Genomic DNA, 19,199 nt, shown 5'->3' with positions numbered 1-19,199 from the left:
CCTAAATATCTGAGAATGGACTGTTCCAGTGGTGGGTGACGGGAAGCCAGATTCTCTGCTATGGAACCTCTCTCCAATTGATTTTGGTTAATTTTTATTTATTTAATTTTTATTTTAATTCATTTCCCTATCCACATTTGTTTGCAGGGGATTTACCTACATGTTGCTGCCTTTTGCAGCCCTCTAGCCCTTTCCTGGGCTGTTTTACAGCCTTTTTAGTGCCGAAAAGTTCGGGTCCCCATTGACTTCAATGGGGTTCGGGTTCGGGACGAAGTTCGGATCGGGTTCGGATCCCGAACCCGAACATTTCCGGGATGTTCGGCCGAACTTCTCGAACCCGAACATCCAGGTGTTCGCTCAACTCTAGTCACAAGTTCACGACAATACTTAGTGTACCAATCACTAATAAGTAGTCAGACCTGTTAAAATGTGAAGTCACATGTATTGTGCAAAAATATTCGCATCATTAGTGCTGATTTCGCAATAGCGAATATATTGGAGCGCTCTATCTGCATATAAAGCTATTGTAATGTTCTGCTGTGTCAACCATTTTCTCCAGTCTCAGGAAACTTCTAGCAGCTTGAAAAAATTTAGCTATAGTGACCCACGCCTGTATTTTGAGTGCATTATATGAATATTACATTGGCGATTTTTCACGATCAAGAAAATAATCTCGAATTCACTAATTTTCGAATATATGACAAATATTCTACCAAATATTTGTGAAATATTGTGAATTCCAATATTGCCCCTGCCGCTCATCAGTAGTGTCCAGTTAGATCCATGTCCTAAGGATTGTTGTTGGGGGAAAGCAATTAGAAGATGTTTGTATAGCCAGTGCAGTATCAAGTCACTCTAAAAAAGCAGGTAAAAAGAAGAAGTTCTGCATCGGCGCAAATCCACCAGCGTGACCAGTCTTAATTATTTTAGTTTTTAATTGGAAACAACGCGTTTCGGGGATGAAACACTCCCCTTCATCAGGTTACAACTTCTTCTTTTTACCTACGAATTCTTTTGGAGGGACTGGACATCCCAGCCAAAAGATCCCAAAAATCTGCGGCTGCAACCCTGGTTCAAATGGTCTTATTTCTATCAAGTATACAGTAGTGTTGTGCCTGCCGGAGCACAACCCTATAAGGTGAGTTTGGATATTTCTCACCCTGATATCCCTATTTGGTGCTTTGAACATACTACCCTATTGTGCGCTCTTTTTTCTATTTTTTTCTCTTTTTTCCCTTATTTCCGAGGGAAATCTAGAGTTGTCCGTGCTTCATACTTCTAAAAAAGCAGAGCAGTCTATCTTCCAATCTACCAATAAGTCACAACATTGTTTACTAAGAAACCATAGCCTAAAAACATAAAAGTGAATAACCCATACCATAATGCCATGGGAATGGTGTACAATGTTTACAGCATTCCAACACTCACACCATATACCAATTTTCCAAATCCAGGATCCACTCCTAAGATGTTAAACAAAGGTGCAGTCCCATGGTAGGCACATCATCCCTGTTCAGAAACTGGCAGAAGCGTAAGACCACTTGAGGGCAAGAGACATACATCAAGCAGCTCCCACTGCATATGTCTTGTAGGACGCGCGTCCCACTGTCAAAACTAAAACAGCAATATCGCCATAAAAAAAAAAAAAAACGGGTAACGTTTCGGCCAAATGGCCTTCTTCAGACTAATGCCGCTAGTGGAGAGAGGGATAAGGTAGGCACAGTATAGTTTGCGGATATACCGCTGTGGTGATGAGTTTCTGTCTGTCTGTCCTGACGTATGTCTGTTCTTTATGCGCGACCAAATGACTGGATCGATCTTCACCAAATTTGACACACAGGTACATCAGGTGTTCGGGTAGGTTTTAGACCAGTTCTCAGCTCTCTAGGACGTACCGTTCCTGAGATATTCCCCCAAAAAATCCTGCATTAGCGAATACAAGCCTGAAAGTCTTTCTATTTATATCCCAACTGCCATACACGCGGTCACATGTCCCTTATCAGACAATAGAAGCTCACAGGCCCTTAGTCTCCACAAACATACAGTTTTACTCCAGGTTTCCATAACAACCCAGCCATTATTCTTCACTGCTGTAGGTCAGCTTTAGGCTATGGCTACAGGACGACAATAAGTTGCATGACACATAGGGCACAGCTATGCTGCTACTTGCATCCATCTTGGATGAATTTTTTGTGACTGTCGTGTCGCAGTCGCAGCATGACGCATGTCGAAGTGCGACACCATAGCCTATCATTATAAAATTTGTTGAGACAAAATGTTGTGCGATACACAGTGTTGTGTAGACCTAGGATTAAAGGGGCAGGGTGCTGTGGAGGTCACTGTTAAAGAGGCGAGCACTGTGGAGGTCATTGTTAAAGGGGAGGGCGTTGTGGAGGTCATTGTTACACTGTTAAAGAGGCAGGTGCTGTGGAGGTCACTGTTAAAGGCACAGGGTGCTGTGGAGGTCACTGTTAAAGGAGCCATTTTTCACCTTAAGGACAAGGCCATTTTTTGCTAATCTGACATGTGTCACTTTATGTGGTGATAACTTTAAAATGCTTTTACTTATCCAGGCCATAAGTAAAAGCATTTTACTTCAGACATAGTGACAGTTTAATGCCATGGCGTGTATAAGAGCTGGGCACTATAGCGGTAACTGTTAAAGGGGGGGCACTGTGGAGGTCACTGTTAAAGGGGCGGGCACTGTGTAGGTTACTGTTAAAGAGGGGGCACTGTGGAGGTCACTATTAAAGAGGGGGCACTGTGGAGGTCACTGTTAAAGGGGCGAGCGCTGTGAAGGTCACTGTTAAATAGGCGGGCACTGTGGAGGTCACTGTTAAAGAGGCTGTAGAGGTCACTGTTATGGGGGATACTGCGAATATATTTTAACGACACACACAAACATTAAATGAAATAGATGAAATGTACCCATGCAAATCCGAGTCCTTCTGCTAGTCTCTTATATATATATATATATATAAAAAAAATTGTTTCTGTCTGGATGTTTGTCTGTTCTCTTTACGTGACCAAATGACATCTTCACCAAATTTGGCACACAGGTACATCAGGTGTCCGGAAAGGTTTTAGACCGGGTCTCAGCTCTCTAGGACGTACCGTTTCTGGGACATTCCCAAAAAAATAACCTGCATTAGCCAATAGAAGCCCCCAACTGCCATGTACACGGTCACATGTCCCTTATAAGCCAATAGAAGCTTGCAGGTCCTACTCCAGGTTTCCATAACAACTGATCACAGGATTTAGTAGTTCACAGGTCCTTAAATATTCAGTCATATGATGTGGCAAGATTAGATACATAGCTCAGCAGGCAGTACCACACAGGATAGCATATTAGATTCACAGCTCAGCAGGCAGTATCACACAGGATAGAATATTAGATACATAGCTTAGCAGGCAGTATCACAAAGGATAGGATTAGATTCACAGCTCAGCAGGCAGTATCACACAGGATAGAATATTAGATACATAGCTTAGCAGGCAGTATCACAAAGGATAGGATTAGATTCACAGCTCAGCAGGCAGTATCACACAGGATAGAATATTAGATACATAGCTTAGCAGGCAGTATCACAAAGGATAGGATTAGATTCACAGCTCAGCAGGCAGTATTACACAGGATAGAATATTAGATACATAGCTTAGCAGGCAGTATCACAAAGGATAGGATTAGATGCACAGCTCAGCAGACAGTATCACACATGATAGGATTAGATACAGAACTCAGCAGACAGTATTACACAGGATAGGATTAGATACACAGCTCAGCAGACAGTATCACCCAGGATAGGATTAGATGCATAGCTCAGCAGATAGTGGGACGGGGTGCTGTAGAAAACACTGTTATGAGGGATACTGTCAATATCTTTTAACTACACACAGAAACATTAAATGAAATAGATGAAATATACCCATGCTAAGCCGGGTCTTTCTGCTAGTCACTTATATATATATATAAATGAGTTTCTGTCTGTCTGTCTCTTTTTTATGTGCGACCAAACGACTGGACCTATCTTCACCAAATTTGGCACACAGGTACATCAGGTGTCCGAGACGGTCTCGGCAATCTAGGATGTACCTTTCCTGACACATTCCCAATAAATGACCTGCATTGGCCAATAGAAGCCTGCAAGTCTTTCAAGTTATATCCCAACTGCGATACACGCGGTTAGTGATTGACGGTTAGGACGATTCGCAAACGCATTCGCGCAAACACAATCAAATTTTCGCGAACTGCAAGTTTGTGGCGGGCACCATTCACTTTAATGGCAGGCAAACCTGCAAACCTTCAGGTCATATTTGCAGCCACCAAATTCTTACTAGAAGTGCACAAATCATCCCACAACATGGACAGTGTCAAATCAGAGGGGGATCAATGGTAAAAAATCCCACAAAAAATATGTATTTTAATCAGGGGCCAAAATGTGCCCTGCTGGAGAGTAGAGCATTTTTATTTTAGGCCACGGGAGTACAGGCCCTAAACATTAGGCATTTACCGGACAAAAAACATCAAGAGCCTGGAGGTATATTAGACTGTCACTGAATATCAATTTTACTGCACGTCAGTACAAATACATGTCAAATACATATATTTAAAAGAACTAAAAATATAAAATTGAATTACAAACATGGCTAACGAAATCCCCCCCTTTTTAATAAACCCCAAATGATAATAGGTGAAATTTGATAACATGTGGTCATCACAGGTGTTGAATTCCTCCAAGGCCCCAACAATTAGGCATTCACCGTACAGAAAAGATCAAGTGATTATGTGGCTGCAGGTATATTAGACGGTCAATGGGTATCAATTTTACTGCATGCCAGTGGAGTATAGGCCCCAAAAATTATTCATTAACCGTACAGAAAAGAACAAGTGATTATTTGGCTGGAGGTATATTAGACAGTCAATAGATATCAATTTTACTGCAGGCCAGTGGACTATAGGTCCCAAAAATTATTCATTCACTGGATAGCAAAGAACAATTGATAATGTGACTGGAGCTACATTAGACGGTCAAAATATAAAAATTTTACTATTGGCCAGTTAGATTTAAGGACCCCAATATTATGCATTCACCGTACAGAAAAGAACAATTGATAATGTGATTGGAGCTACATTAGGCGGTCACCATATAAAAATTTAACTGCAGGCCAGTGGAGTACAGGCCCCAAACATTAGGCATTCACCGGACAGAAAACATCAATTGATTATGTGGCTGGAAGTACATTAGGCGGTCACCATATAACAATTTTACTGTTAGCCAGTTACATTAAAGGCCCCCCAAATTATGCATTCAACGTACAGAAAAGATCAAGTTATTATGTGGCTGGAGGTACATTAGGTGGTCACCGTACAACAATTTTACTTTTGGCCAGTTAGATTACAGGCCTCAAAAGTTATGCATTCACCGTACAGAAAAGAACAAGTGATTATGTGGCTGAGGTACATTAAACGGTCATCGTATAACAATTTTACTGTTGGACAGTTGCATTACAGTCCCCAAAAATTATGCATTTACCAGACAGAAAAGATCAAGTCATTATGTGGCTGGAGGTATATTAGATGGTCAATAGATATCAATTTTACTGCAGGCCCCAAAAATTATGCATTTACCGGACAGAAAAGATCAAGTCATTATGAGGCTAGAGGTACATTAGGTGGTCACCGCATAACAATTTTACTGTTGGCCAGTTACAACATTACAGGCCCCAAAAATTATGCATTCACCATACAGAAAAGATCAAGTCATTATGTGGCTGGAGGTATATTAGACGGTCAATGGATATCAATTTTACTGCAGGCCAGTGGACTACAGGCCCCGAAAAGGCCCCAAAAGTAGTCCCGTCACCTCACCCCAAATAGACTGAACCTCAGTACCCATTTCCTTAAGTTATTCTCGCATCTTAGTTAGGTAATCTTTAATCAAGGTCAAATCTGCTTGCAGATTACTTTGCACAGCCCCCAAAATGTCAGCTAATTTGCCGTCTATAATCTCCAGGCGGTCATCTTTTATTTTTGCTCTCTAGGCTGGCCTTCTGGGGCCCCTGATCATCTCCCCCTAAAGTCAGGAGATTCTTCTGAACCCCCTTCTTGTTTTTGCAGCCGGGGATTTAAGAATTGTATCCATCCTAGATTGCGGGCTAGGAGAGGTAACATTCTTTGAAAAACCCAGCCCCCCCCCGACCTGTTGTATTTAGGTGGCATTTAGACAGCCTCCAAAGAGCATCTACAGGGAGAAGTGTCACAGAGCGCCACATATAATACCCTCCAACCTAGTTCTAAGGCTGCAAAGTTGTATATATGGAATTACTGTGGTATGATATGTCCCCCTTTTATTTTTTTCTTAGTTTTTAGAAAGTTCACTTCCTTGGCAACAGTCTAGTTCAGATTTTAAACGACACAGAGAGGGAAGTTGTAAAAGTCCTTCAAGCCTTGTAGGTCGGCTCCATTCTCTCTTACTGTAATAGGGCAAGAGGGCACAGAGCAAGAGACTGTCCCTCCACTCGATTAGCCCAGCTGATCAGTCGCCAAGCAACATCTCAGTCAGAAGGAGGGAAAAGCCCATTTCGCTCTCTCTAACCCATCTAAAAATACAGCATACCCTCAGTCCAAAACCAGGGTGCACAAGTCACAAAATCACTCCAGCAGCCACTTCAAAGCGCGGGAACTGGCGAAACGGGGCTCTCAACAAGCGCACCAGTTCACCTCGGGTCGCAGAGGCACCTTTACTCAGCGCTTTTCGACATATAAGATCCAGGCAGTAAAAAAACCCAGCCAGCAACCAATAGCTACAGGGCACAGTGCGGAGAAAAGCTCTTTTGATCTCCCAAAATGCGGCCGAAGTGCAGCAGAAGCAGGGGCAAAGCCAGCATATCCCGGACGGGAAAAAGTCACAGCCGACAAGGCTAATAGAGCATGGACGCAGATGTATGGACACGAGGCATAAGGCACGAGGCGTCAGACCAAGGCGCAGGGCGGACGGTAGGAGTTGCGGCACACTCACGTTTACTACGGTCAATGGATATCAATTTTACTGCAGGCCAGTACAAATATATGTCAAATACATATGTTTTAAAGAACTAAAAATATAAAATTGGATTAAAAACATGGCTAACGAAATCCCCCATCCTAAAAAAAGAACCAAAGGTAATAGGTGAAATCCAATTAAACGTGGTCATCACAGGTGTTGAATTCCTCCTAGATCTATGCCTCATTCATTTTTGAAAATGTGAGGTAGTCCACACTGCAGTGAGCTAGGCAAGTGCGCTTATTGGTCACAATCCCCCCTGCTGTGCTGAAAGACCTTTCGGACAGGACACTTAACTAGGGGCAAGCTAAGAGTTCCATGGCAAATTGTGCCAGGTCTGGCCACAGGTCAAGCCTGCACACCCAGTAGTCAAGGGGTTCCTCGCTTCTCAAAACGTCCACATCAGCCATTAGCCCGATGTAGTCGGACACCTGTCGGTCTAGGTGTTCCCTGAGGCTGTACTGGGAGGGCGGCTGTCAATGGGTTGGCTACAAGAATGATCTCATATCCAAAGAGACCAACAAATCTTCATACCGCCCTCTTCTTGCATGCGTGGTAGGATTGGTACCCACAAATGTTTCTCTGTGGGTAGAAATTCCTCTGCCAGCACCTGCAACAGCAGAATGCAGCATCTTTAGAAGCAAGGCCTGGAAATGCTGAATTCTGACAGCCCTCTGTGATGCTGGTAACATGTCCGCCATTTAGTGTTTGTACCCGGGGTCTAAGTACGTTGCCACCCAGTACTGGTCCTTGCCCTTTATGTTTTTATATGGGGGGGATCCCTCTTCAAACACTGGAGCATTAAGGCCCCCATTTGCACAAAATTAGAAGTGGTGGAGCGGCCTGGCTCCTGCTCATCGCCCAGGAGAATGTTGTCCTCGGTCTCCTCCCCCCAGCCACAGACAACACCAGGGATCCCAGAAATGTTTAAAGCCTGCTCTTCTTGCTCCTCCTCCTCTCCCCCAGGCACCATACTCCTGTGATTCCTCTTAAGAAGGCGTAAGGTATGATGTCACTGAAGGCGCCCTGGCTGTGAGTGACCAGTTTGGTGATTTCAATCAAATGGCCGCAGAAGTCTGCATGAGCAGCCACTGGCGCGGTGAAAAAAATCCAAGCTCCCCAGGACCTGTCCTGTTGCAGGGTTGTCATTAGCTGCATGTTTCTGCTGGAGCAGCCTATCAACCATATACAAGGTGGAGTTTCAGCACATCGGGCAGTCACAAATCAGATGCCTGATGGGGAGGTGGTGTCGCTGCTGAAAGTCAGCAAAGCGAGCCATGTAAAATCTTCTAAAATGGCCAGAAATTTTCCTGGCCTGCTGCAAGACGTCCTGGACCCCGGGGTATTTGGCAACGAATGTGTGCCATGGATGTGTGCCATGCGCGGCACATGTGTCATTTTGCCCTGTTTCAGCGCACTCAGCAGATTGTCACCATAGTCGCACACCACTTTACCAACTGTCAAATTGAGTGGGGTTAGCCACTGATCGGCCTGTGACCGCAGAGCTTAAAGCAGTGCAGGAATGGTGTGGCTCTTGGCTTCAAGGCACAACAGCCGCAGCACAGCATGGCAATGTCTCATCTGGCACATTGAATAGGTTTTGGGGAGCTGGAGGGGTGCAGCGGAAGAGGAGGTAGCAGTGGAAAAGGAGGAGTCAGCCGAGGAGGAGACGGAGGATGGAGTAGGAGGAGGAGAAGAAGAAGAGGCAGGCCTGCATTCAATCCATGGCGGTAACACCAAATCCACAGGGGTGCCACGGGTTGCATGCTTGACGGTCATCAGAAGGTTCACCCAGTGGGCAGTAAAAGTTATGTACCTTCTCTGCCTGTGTTTGCTAGACCACATGTCTGTGGTCAGATGTATCTTGGCACCGACACTGTGTGCCAGAGATGCATTCACTTGCCGCTGAACATGGCCATATAGCTCTGGAATGCCCTTCTGGGAGAAATATTTCCTTCCGGGGACCTACCATTGAGGTGTGCCAGAGACCACACATTTTCTAAAGGCCTCAGAGTCCACCAGTTTATATGGCAGTAGTTGGTGGGCTAGAAGTCCCGACAAGCAGGCGGTCAGCCGTTGGGCAAGAGGGTTATCCGGCATCAACTTTTTAAGCTCGAACATTTGGGCCACAGAAGCCTACGTTTTGCCAGATGAACGCGATGACGGCACTTTAGAAGGAGAAGTGGAGGACAAATAGGAAGAGAGAGGACAAGGAGAAGGAGAAGAGGCAGGACGTGGAGCACCGAGAATGTGGCTTTTTGGGTTCTGACAGAATTGCTCCCATTGGGCTCGCTGATGGGAGGCCAGGTGCCTTCTTAAGGCGGTCATCCCTAGATGAGTGTTCGGCTTACCTCGACTTATGCGTTGACAGCACAGGCTGCAGATGGCAACACTATTGTCAGCAACAAACACATTAAAAAAAGCCCACACTGCTGAGCCATGTGCCGGCATTCTGGGAGCGCCAGATGTGACCGTTCATGGTGGATGGCTCGCTCCATATACATTTGCAGTCTGCTTTTTGCCTCCTGTGCACTGCGACTTCTGCCTGCTTCTCCTACTTCTACCCCCTATCTTCTGCTCTGTCTCTCCCTCTGAATTCCCTTCATCTTCCTCTCTTGTAGGCACCCACTTGACAACTATTGACAAGTCATCATCGTCACCTTCACCACCATTGACATTTAAGATCTTGGAGTAAGCAGCAACAGCGGAAACCTCCGTCCTTGGGCTGATCTGGGTACTGTCATCAAACCGCTGGCACCCATTGCTACCTCCTCTTCCTCATCTGATGCCAAGAATGGCTGCGCATTGGTAAGGTCTGGGAGCGGATGGGAAAATAATTCCTCTGACTCAAGTGGAGGGGCTATGGTGGTGGTGGTGATGGTGTCTTTGGGGGTGCACACAGCAGAGAGTGAGGAGGGTGCAGATACAGAGGATGAGGAGGGTGCAGAAGCAGAAGGCTGAGTGAGCCACTCAACCAACTCTAGTGCGTCCTTTGACGTAATCTGACACACCTTCTCCAATGATCAACTTAGGCTCCGGCCTGGTGCACCTGCCCGACCCCTACCACCCCTGCAGAATGGCCTGCCTCATCCTCTGCCTGTCATTTTCTAAATGACCATTTGACAAAGTCCCTATAGAAGAGCAGTATTTGTGGAAGCAGATATATACAACTCCTTAATAATTATTTGCTGGAAGCAGGTATATCAAACCCCTTAATCCGTTTTTTGGGGGGCAACAGGTATATCACACCAGGTGCAATTATTTGTTCCAATAGCTTTTGTCCCTCTGTATATCTGCGGTATCGCAGCAAAACCACACTCAACTGCTGCACAATGCAAATGCACTATATAGAAAGTATATTATAGGTATATCACACCCCTGCCGCAATCAGTTTTTTTTGGGGGGCAACTGGTATCTCACACCACTTGCAATTAGTTGTTCCAATAGCGTTTGTCCCTCTGTATAGCTGCGGTATCGCAGCAGATCCGCACACAACTGCTGCACAATACAAATGCACTATATAGAAAGTATATTATAGGTATATCACACCACTCTGCATGTCACACCTATTAATAGCACACCTATACCAGTCCTTAAAAGGACTTTTGTGGCCCTATTAGCTAGCGTTTGGTGTCCCTAACAGTCTGTCCCTGCTCCACACCTCTCCAAACCTCTCCCTACACTGGAAAAAGACTGAATTTAAAATGGCGGCCAGATCAGGTTTATTTATAGGGTAGGGGTGTGTCCATGTGCTGAAACATCTCAATTGGCTGCCCTGTCCCACCTGATGGATGTGTCATGGGTCAAAGTTCTGCACAATGCAAAAGAATATGGCGCTGGCGGACATATGTTTGCCTGTTCAGCAAATCGCGAACGAGCAAAGTTCGCCGCGAAACGACCGCCGGGCGAACCATAAGGCCATCTCTACACACGGTCACATGTTCCTTATCAGCCAATAGAAGCTTGCAGGCCCTTAGTCTCCACACACAGTTTTACTCCAGGTTTCCATAACAATCCAGCTATTTTTCTTCACTGCTGTAGGTCAGCTTTAGGCTAGGGCTAAATGACGACAATAAGTCACACGGCACATAGTGCACAACTACACTGTTACATGCATCCATCTTGGATGGATTTTTTGTGACTGTCGGGTTGCAGTCGCAGCATGTCGCATGTCTCATGTCGCAACACCATAGCCTATCATTATAAAAATTGTTGCACAAAATTGGTCGCTCAACACATGTCGTCATGTAGCCCTAGCCTTAAATGGGTAGGGTGCTGTGGAGGTCACTGTTAACGGGGTAGGAGCAACTATTAAAAGTTAAAAGGGCAGCTGCTGTGGAGGTCACTGTTAAGGGGTCAGAGGCCACTATTAAAGGGGAAGCTGCTGTGGAGGTCACTGTTAAAGGGGCGTTTACTGTAAATGTTACTGTTAAGGAGCCAGACAGCTGTGGAGGTCACTGTTAAAGGGGCAAGCACTATGGTGGTCACTGTTAAGGGGGCAGGGGCCACTATTAAAGGGACAGCTGCTGTGGAGGTCACTGTTGAAGGGTCGGGCACTGTGGAGGTCACTGTTAGAGGGTTTGGGCACACATTGTAGGGAGGAACAAACTAATAGATAGAGAAAGATATGGGAACAAAACTTAGCTCAAAGGACAAATAGCGAGAAGGGAATATGCCCAAATATAGTTAACCCAGCCAGCAGATGTCAACTGGCAGGGGAACCCACAATGTATGTCCGATGGATAAGGAGCTGATGTGGCATCGGACATACGTAGTGGGTTCCCCTGCCAGTTGACATCTGCTGGCTGGGTTATCTATATTTGGGCATATTCTGGTTTTAGACTGGGTCTCAGCTCCCTAGGGCGTACCGTTCCTGAGATATTCCCCAAAAATGACCTGCATTAGCCAATATAAGCCTGCAAGTCTTTCTCTTCAAATCCGAACTGCCATACACACAGTTTTACTCCAGGTTTCCATAACAACCCAGCCATTTTTCTTCACTGCTGTAGGTCAGCTTTAGGCTAGGGCTACAGGATGACAATAATTTGTATGACACATAGGGCACAATTTTTTTAATGATTGTCTATGGTGTTGCACTGCGACATGCAACATGTTTCGACTGTGACACAACAGTCACCGACACGACAGTCACAGAAAAATCCATCACAGAGCGACACCATAGCCTATCATAATAAAAATTGTTGAGCGACATTGGTGCGCCAATATGTGACACATGCTGTCATGTAGCCCTAACCCTAAAGGGGCAGGGCGCTGTGGCGATCAGTGTTAAGGGGGCAGGAGCCACTATTAAAGGGGCAGCTACTGTGGAGGTCACTGTTGAAGGGGCGGGCACAGAGGAGGTCACTGTTAAACGGGTGTTCACTGCGGATGTTACTGTTAAGAGGGCAGGCTGCTATGGAAGTCACTGGTAAAGGGGTGGGCACTGCAGAGGCCACTGTTAAGGAGGCAGGGTACTGTGATATCACTGTTAAGAGTGTGGGGTATTGTGGAGGTCATTGTTAAGGGGACGGGGTACTGTGGCAGTCACTGTGAAAGGGATGGGTGCTGTGAAGGTCTCTGTCAATTGGACAGGGAACAGTGGAGGTCACAGATGGGGGGACGGTCCCCTATGGAGGTCAGTGTTAAGGAGTGGGGGGCTGTGGAGTTCACTGATAAGGAGGTGGGGTACTGTAGAGGTCACTGTTATGGGGATACTGTTAATATCTTTTAACAACACACTCAAATATGAATTGAACTAGATGAAATATACCTGTGCAACGCCGGATCCTTCTGCTAGTATATATATATATCTATATTTATATATATAAAAAATGAAGGCAACTGAAAGGCTTTCGTCTATCGAGGTGGCAACATAGGCCCATGGGTGGTAAGAGACTAGTCCAAAGTGGTATTGTATAGTCATGGGCATAACTACTAGGTTAGAGAGTAGCAGCTGCTATGGGCCGCAATAACTAAGGAGGCCGATCTTCACTCATAAACTATGTACAGTAAGTGATATACGTAGAAAATGGAAGAGTGCATTACTAGTTACATTATTTCTGTGCTGTTACATCACTATGCATATAACCATGCTATTGTGATATCACTGTAGCCTTATTATTGCATTTTGACATCACTATGTGCACTATGCTAGTGCAGTGATTTTATTGTGCACATTATCCTGCTACTATGACATCACTGTGTGCATTATCCCTGCGCATAACCAACATAAGCTTCTAACGTTCTGAACTTGCCATTGAAAGTGATCATGGTGGATTCAGGGCCCATTTCATGTTTTGCTATGGAGCCCCATGGGTCCTCATTATACCACTGTGTATAGTACAATATCCAGTTCACAGTACAGTTTTCAGTTTATTGTGTTGTAATTTCACATTGTTTTTAAGGTGTTCTTCTAGTAGCATTCTTAATTCTGCAGCATTTTATATAGTTATAAATTGTACCTTGGCCTGTATTATTATTAGGTTTTTATTTTATTTTTTGCATTGTTTTCCATGTGTTTTTTACATACTAGTATCCACTATGAGTCAAACATATGAGAGAAACATGATCCTGTTCACTTTGTGCTGACTTTCATTTCTCTATTTTTGCTGTTTTTTCCTTTCATTCCTATCTTACAATTTGAATTCCACAGCACAAGAAACGAAATGTACCACTGATAGGCGACTAGCTTAAAAATATCAAGCTCCTGCTGGGATCATCTATCACTCCATCTATTTTGAAACTGGTTTCCACATAATGACATACGTTGAAATCTGTCTTAGGATGTGTTGGTTTTTCAAAGGGTTTTCATTACTCTGGTATCTTCCAAATAACAACATAGGTGGTTGTCATGTAATAGGACACAGCTGCCCCAAAATTAACTCAATTCTAACCACCAAAGACCCTCATCCCCCTGATTTGCATACAAGTTCTTTTATAATAATATTTTTAGAAAAAATGTTTTGTTTTGTTTTTTCTAAAAGCTTGTGGTACTTCTATTGAAACATTTGATGATGCATGCCAGGCATAATACCACAAGAATCCTGTGTCAGATGTTTGCTTATAACTCTGACAAAGTCTTAGAAGAGGACTACATTTTCTGCTGTTTCAGCTAAACAAAGGCACATTCCCTTTCTTAAAAGGGGCTGTCTGGGAGTAAAATATTGATGACTTCTCATCAATATCTGATTGTGAGGGTTTAACACCTGGCATCACACTGATCAGCTGTTGGAACGGGCCGCACTGTTGTGATGTGGCTTCTCCCTGTCCATCAGTCACATGGCCTTCCTGCAGTTCAGTCACTTTCAAGTGAATAGGATTGGGCTGCAATACCAAGCGCAACCTCTATTTAATGAACAGCACTGTGCTACATTGCAACACGTATCCTTCAAACAGTTAAAGGGGTTGTCCAGGTTCAGAGCTGAACCTGGACATACCTCCATTTTCACCCCGGCAGCCCCCCTGACATGAGCATCGGAGCAGTTCATGCTCCGATGCTCTCCTTTGCCCTGCGCTAAATCGCGCAGGGCAAAGGCATTTTTCAGAGTTCCGGTGACGTACCGGGGCTCTCTATGGGGCTGACAGGCAGCCCGGTGACGTCACCGGCACTGATGGGCGGGATTTGGCTCTGCCCTAGCCAGTAAAATGGCTAGGGCAGAGCTAAAGCCCGCCCCTCAGAGCCGGTGACGTCACCGAACACACTGCTGGGCGGAAGTTACCGCCCGGCAGTGTGTTATTGAAAACACAAGAGCCTGTGCCCTGCGCGATCTAGCGCAGGGCACGGGAGCGCATCGGAGCATGAGATGCTCCGATGCTAGGCTCAGGGGGGCTGCCGGGGTGAAAATAAGGGTATGTCCGGGTTCAGCTCTGAACCCGGACAACCCCTTTAATTGGCTGGGGTGATATGATATTACAATAATAACCTATCTATCTTGCAAAATACCTTTGGAGAGAATAGATGGTACTATCTTGACAAATGCTCTAACTGCAAATTCTAATATCTTGTTTCTAAAACCTTCTGTAACACCCCAGAGTGGCGTTACCACTCCTGCACCTGGCTTCTATCTGTGTCTGCTAACATTAATATCATCTATGTAATCTGTTCCAAGTTAACCGCACTGTACATTTCTTATATTTACAACTGTTTATATGTAATGTGCCTGGTTCACCAGCAGGTGGCAGCAAATATAGCAGCGCTGCAGTTAGATAGAATGGAACCTTCCATTCCATTCTAAACCCCCTCTGTGGAGAAGTGGGAGAGTCCCATTTCCTGCAGGAAGGGTGGGGACCAGTGACAGTTATGTAGTCTAGCTTACCCCCTGCTAGGGGACAGGTGTGCAGGGCACGTCTCTGCTGGATCTTCCCAAGCCAGCCAGAGCACCCTAAGCTCTGCTGGCCATGGAGGCCAAAGCTTAGAGCCTGAGGAGCCAGGAGGGAAGTTCTCTGGCCTAATCTAGAGACAGACCATACAAAGAGAAGCAAAGTCATACAGTTAGCCTGTCAGTACAGCAGATCCAGAGAGAAACAGATATAAGAGAGTTTGCCTGCCAGTTTTAATGCCAAAGCCTGCTGGGACCAAGATAAAGTCTATAAACTGTTTTGGAGAACATTTATGCAAAGTAAAGCTGCTATTCAACTACATACAAGGTCTAGATTAAAATTTTCTTGCAAATCCCTCAATTATTCCCCCTATTTATTGCTTCGGAGACAAAGCCTGGGGTCCAGCCATATCCAGGTAGGAGCACTGTGACACACATAAATAGTTATGTCCCGAACTATTCGCCGGTGAACAGTTCCCGGTGAACATCACTTGTTTGCGTTCGCCGCGGTGGGGGAACATATGCGATGTTCGGTCCGCCCCCTATACAGCATCATTGAGCGAACTTTGACCCTGTACCTCACAGTCAGCAGACACATTCCAGCCAATCAGCAGCATACCCTCCCTCCCAGACCCTCCCACCTCCTATCAAAAAGCAAGGACAGCATCCATCTTAGATTCATTCTGAAGCTGCAGTGTTACTTAGAGCAGAAAGAGTGCTGCTGCTGAATTAATAGGGAAATCGTTAGCTAGGCCAGCGTTCTGTGTCCACTACAGTCCTCAAATACTCATCTGCTGTAAGGACAGCGTCCTGACAGCACCCCAAAAAGCCCTTTTTATGGCTGGTACATCAGTCTGCTTTTATTTTTATTTTTCTATATATATACAGTACAGACCAAAAGTTTGGTGTCACGGATGGTGTTACAGAAAACTAGAAGACACAAATGAAGATCCGACTGACTTGATCCAAAACTAAGGAACAGGAGGGTAAGCCCTGTAAGAGCCCTAGCTCTCTCCCTTACTGCTCAGCCTATGCAAAAACCTTAATGGTAGAAAATTGCATATCCTCGTTCCTTGACTGTATAACACCTGAGCACCCTATAATAGTGAGGGGATACGACCACCGGCTCCCTACACCTAATACGGAGGGAGTCAGGGTCACCTAGGATCAAGCCCACAGGCAAACAGATATAAAGAAAACAGACTTATCTTGTGGATGCAGTAGTAACAGCTTCTAGCATCAGCACACTCCAGGAAGTTGTATAAACCGCAAAGTGATGCAGTATGGGAAGGGATTTAAAGGGATGCAATCAGTGCAACTACATGACAGCTGAGAGAGGCTAACGAGATGATAAAATGAAAGCAAAACAAATGGAACCTCAAGCAGGAGGTTCTGTAGAACGTCTGTCAGAGCTTCTCAGATGTCTGGTGGTGACAGTACCACTCCTTCTACGAGTGGACTCCGGTCACTTAGAGCTCACCTTCTCAGGATGGGACCTATGGAAAGTCCTGATGAGACGAGTGGCCTTAATGTCCGTCACTGGGACCATAACCCTCCCAATGAACGAGGTACTGGAGAGAACCACGGACAACACGAGAATCCACAATCCTAGAGACCTGAAATTCAAGATTACCATCAACCACAATCGGAGAAGGAGGCAAAGACGAGGGTACAATGGGTTGGACATAAGGTGTTAATAGGGACTTGTGAAAAACATTATGGATCTTCCAAGTCTGAGGAAGATCAAGACGGTAGGCAATGGGATTGATGACGGACAAGATTTTGTAAGGCCTAATAAACTTAGGACCCAACTTCCAGGAGGGAACCTTCAATTTGATATTCTTAGTAGACAACCATACCAGATCACCAACATTCAGGTCCGGACCAGGCACACGTCTCTTATCAGCCACACGCTTATATCTCTCACTCTTGCTCTTTAGATTATCCTGAATCTTTTGCCAAATAGATGACAAAGACGAGGAGAATCCTCATCAGGTAAACCAGAATCCCCCTCTCCAGAGAATGTCCCAAACTTCGGATGAAACCCATATGCACCAAAAAATGGTGACTTATCAGTGGACTCCTGACGACGGTTATTTAAAGCAAACTCAGCAAGGGAGAGAAAAGAACACCAATCCTTCTGATTCTCCGCCACAAAACAACGCAGATATGTCTCCAGATTCTGATCGACGTGCTCTGTCTGGCCATTCGACTGGTGGAAAGCAGAAGAGAATGACAACCGAACCCCCAAGCGAGAACAGAAAGCCTTCCAGAATCTGGAAACAAACTGCGTGCCCCTATCAGAGACTATGTCTGGAGGGATACCATGCAGTTTGACAATGTGATCAATAAATGCCTGTGCCAGCGTTTTAGCATTGGGCAAACCAGGAAAAGGAACAAAATGCGCCATTTTACTAAAACGGTCCACCACCACCAGAATCACAGTCTTCCCTGAGGAACGAGGCAGGTCTGTAATGAAATCCATGGACAGATGTGTCCAAGGACGGGGAGGAATGGGTAACGGAAGGAGAGGACCCGATGGCCGTGAATGAGGGACTTTGGCACGAGCGCAGGTCTCACAGGCTGCCACAAAGCCCTCAACCGACTTACGAAGCGCCGGCCACCAGAATCTCCGAGCAATGAGATCCACTGTGGCTCTACCCCCCGGGTGCCCAGCAAGGACAGTATCGTGGTGCTCCTTAAAAACCTTGTGTCGTAAAGTGAGAGGCACAAACAACCTCCCAGGAGGACAAATATCAGGAGCCTCTGCCTGGGCTGCCTGAACCTCTGCCTCCAATTCAGGATAAAGAGCAGACACAACCACCCCTTCAGCCAAAATGGGACCCGGGTCTTCAAAGTTCCCCCCTCCCGGAAAACAACGTGACAGAGCATCCGCCTTCACATTCTTAACCCCAGGGCGGAAAGTGACAACAAAATTAAACCTTGAAAAGAACAAAGACCATCTGGCCTGTCTCGGGTTCAGACGCTTGGCTGACTCCAAGTAGGCCAGATTCTTATGGTCGGTAAACACGGTAATAGGGTGTCTGGCTCCCTCTAGCCAATGGTGCCATTCCTCAAAAGCTAACTTGATGGCCAACAACTCCCTATCTCCCACATCGTAATTTCTCTCTGCGGAGGAGAGTTTCTTCGAGAAAAAGGCACACGGTCGCCATTTGGCAGGAGAAGGACCCTGAGACAAGACCGCACCCACACCCACCTCAGAAGCGTCCACCTCAACTATGAAGGGCAGAGAGATGTCAGGTTGTACCAAGATGGGAGCGGAAGAAAAACTCTCCTTGATACTAGAAAAGGCCTTAAGCGCCTCTACGGACCAGGAGGAAAAATCTACCCCCTTTCTAGTCATATCAGTGAGTGGTTTAACAACAGAGGAATAATTCAAAATAAACTTCCTGTAATAATTGGCAAAACCCCAAAAACGCATCAGCGCCTTCTGATTCTCAGGAAGCTCCCACTCAAGCACAGCGCGGACCTTCTCGGGGTCCATGCGAAAACCAGAAGCGGAGAGAAGAAACCCCAGAAATTGAATTTCTAGAACCGCAAACACACATTTTTCCAGTTTAGCGTACAATTTATTCTCCCGCAGGATGAGCAAGACCTGACGTAGGTGGTCCTTATGAGTTTTGAAATCAGGAGAAAAAATCAAAATGTCGTCTAGATACACTAGTACAAATTTCCCCATTAAATTATAAAAAATGCTGTTCACAAAATGCTGAAAGACGGCTGGAGCATTCATCAAACCAAAAGGCATAACCAAATTCTCAAAATGGCCCTCAGGGGTATTGAAGGCCGTCTTCCATTTGTCTCCTTCTCTGACCCT

This window comes from Bufo gargarizans, chromosome 2, assembly GCF_014858855.1.
Source record: "Bufo gargarizans isolate SCDJY-AF-19 chromosome 2, ASM1485885v1, whole genome shotgun sequence".
In the NCBI taxonomy this organism is placed as follows: Eukaryota; Metazoa; Chordata; class Amphibia; order Anura; family Bufonidae; genus Bufo; species Bufo gargarizans.
The sequence above is the reverse complement of the archived record's forward strand: the minus strand, read 5'-3'. Positions refer to the sequence as shown.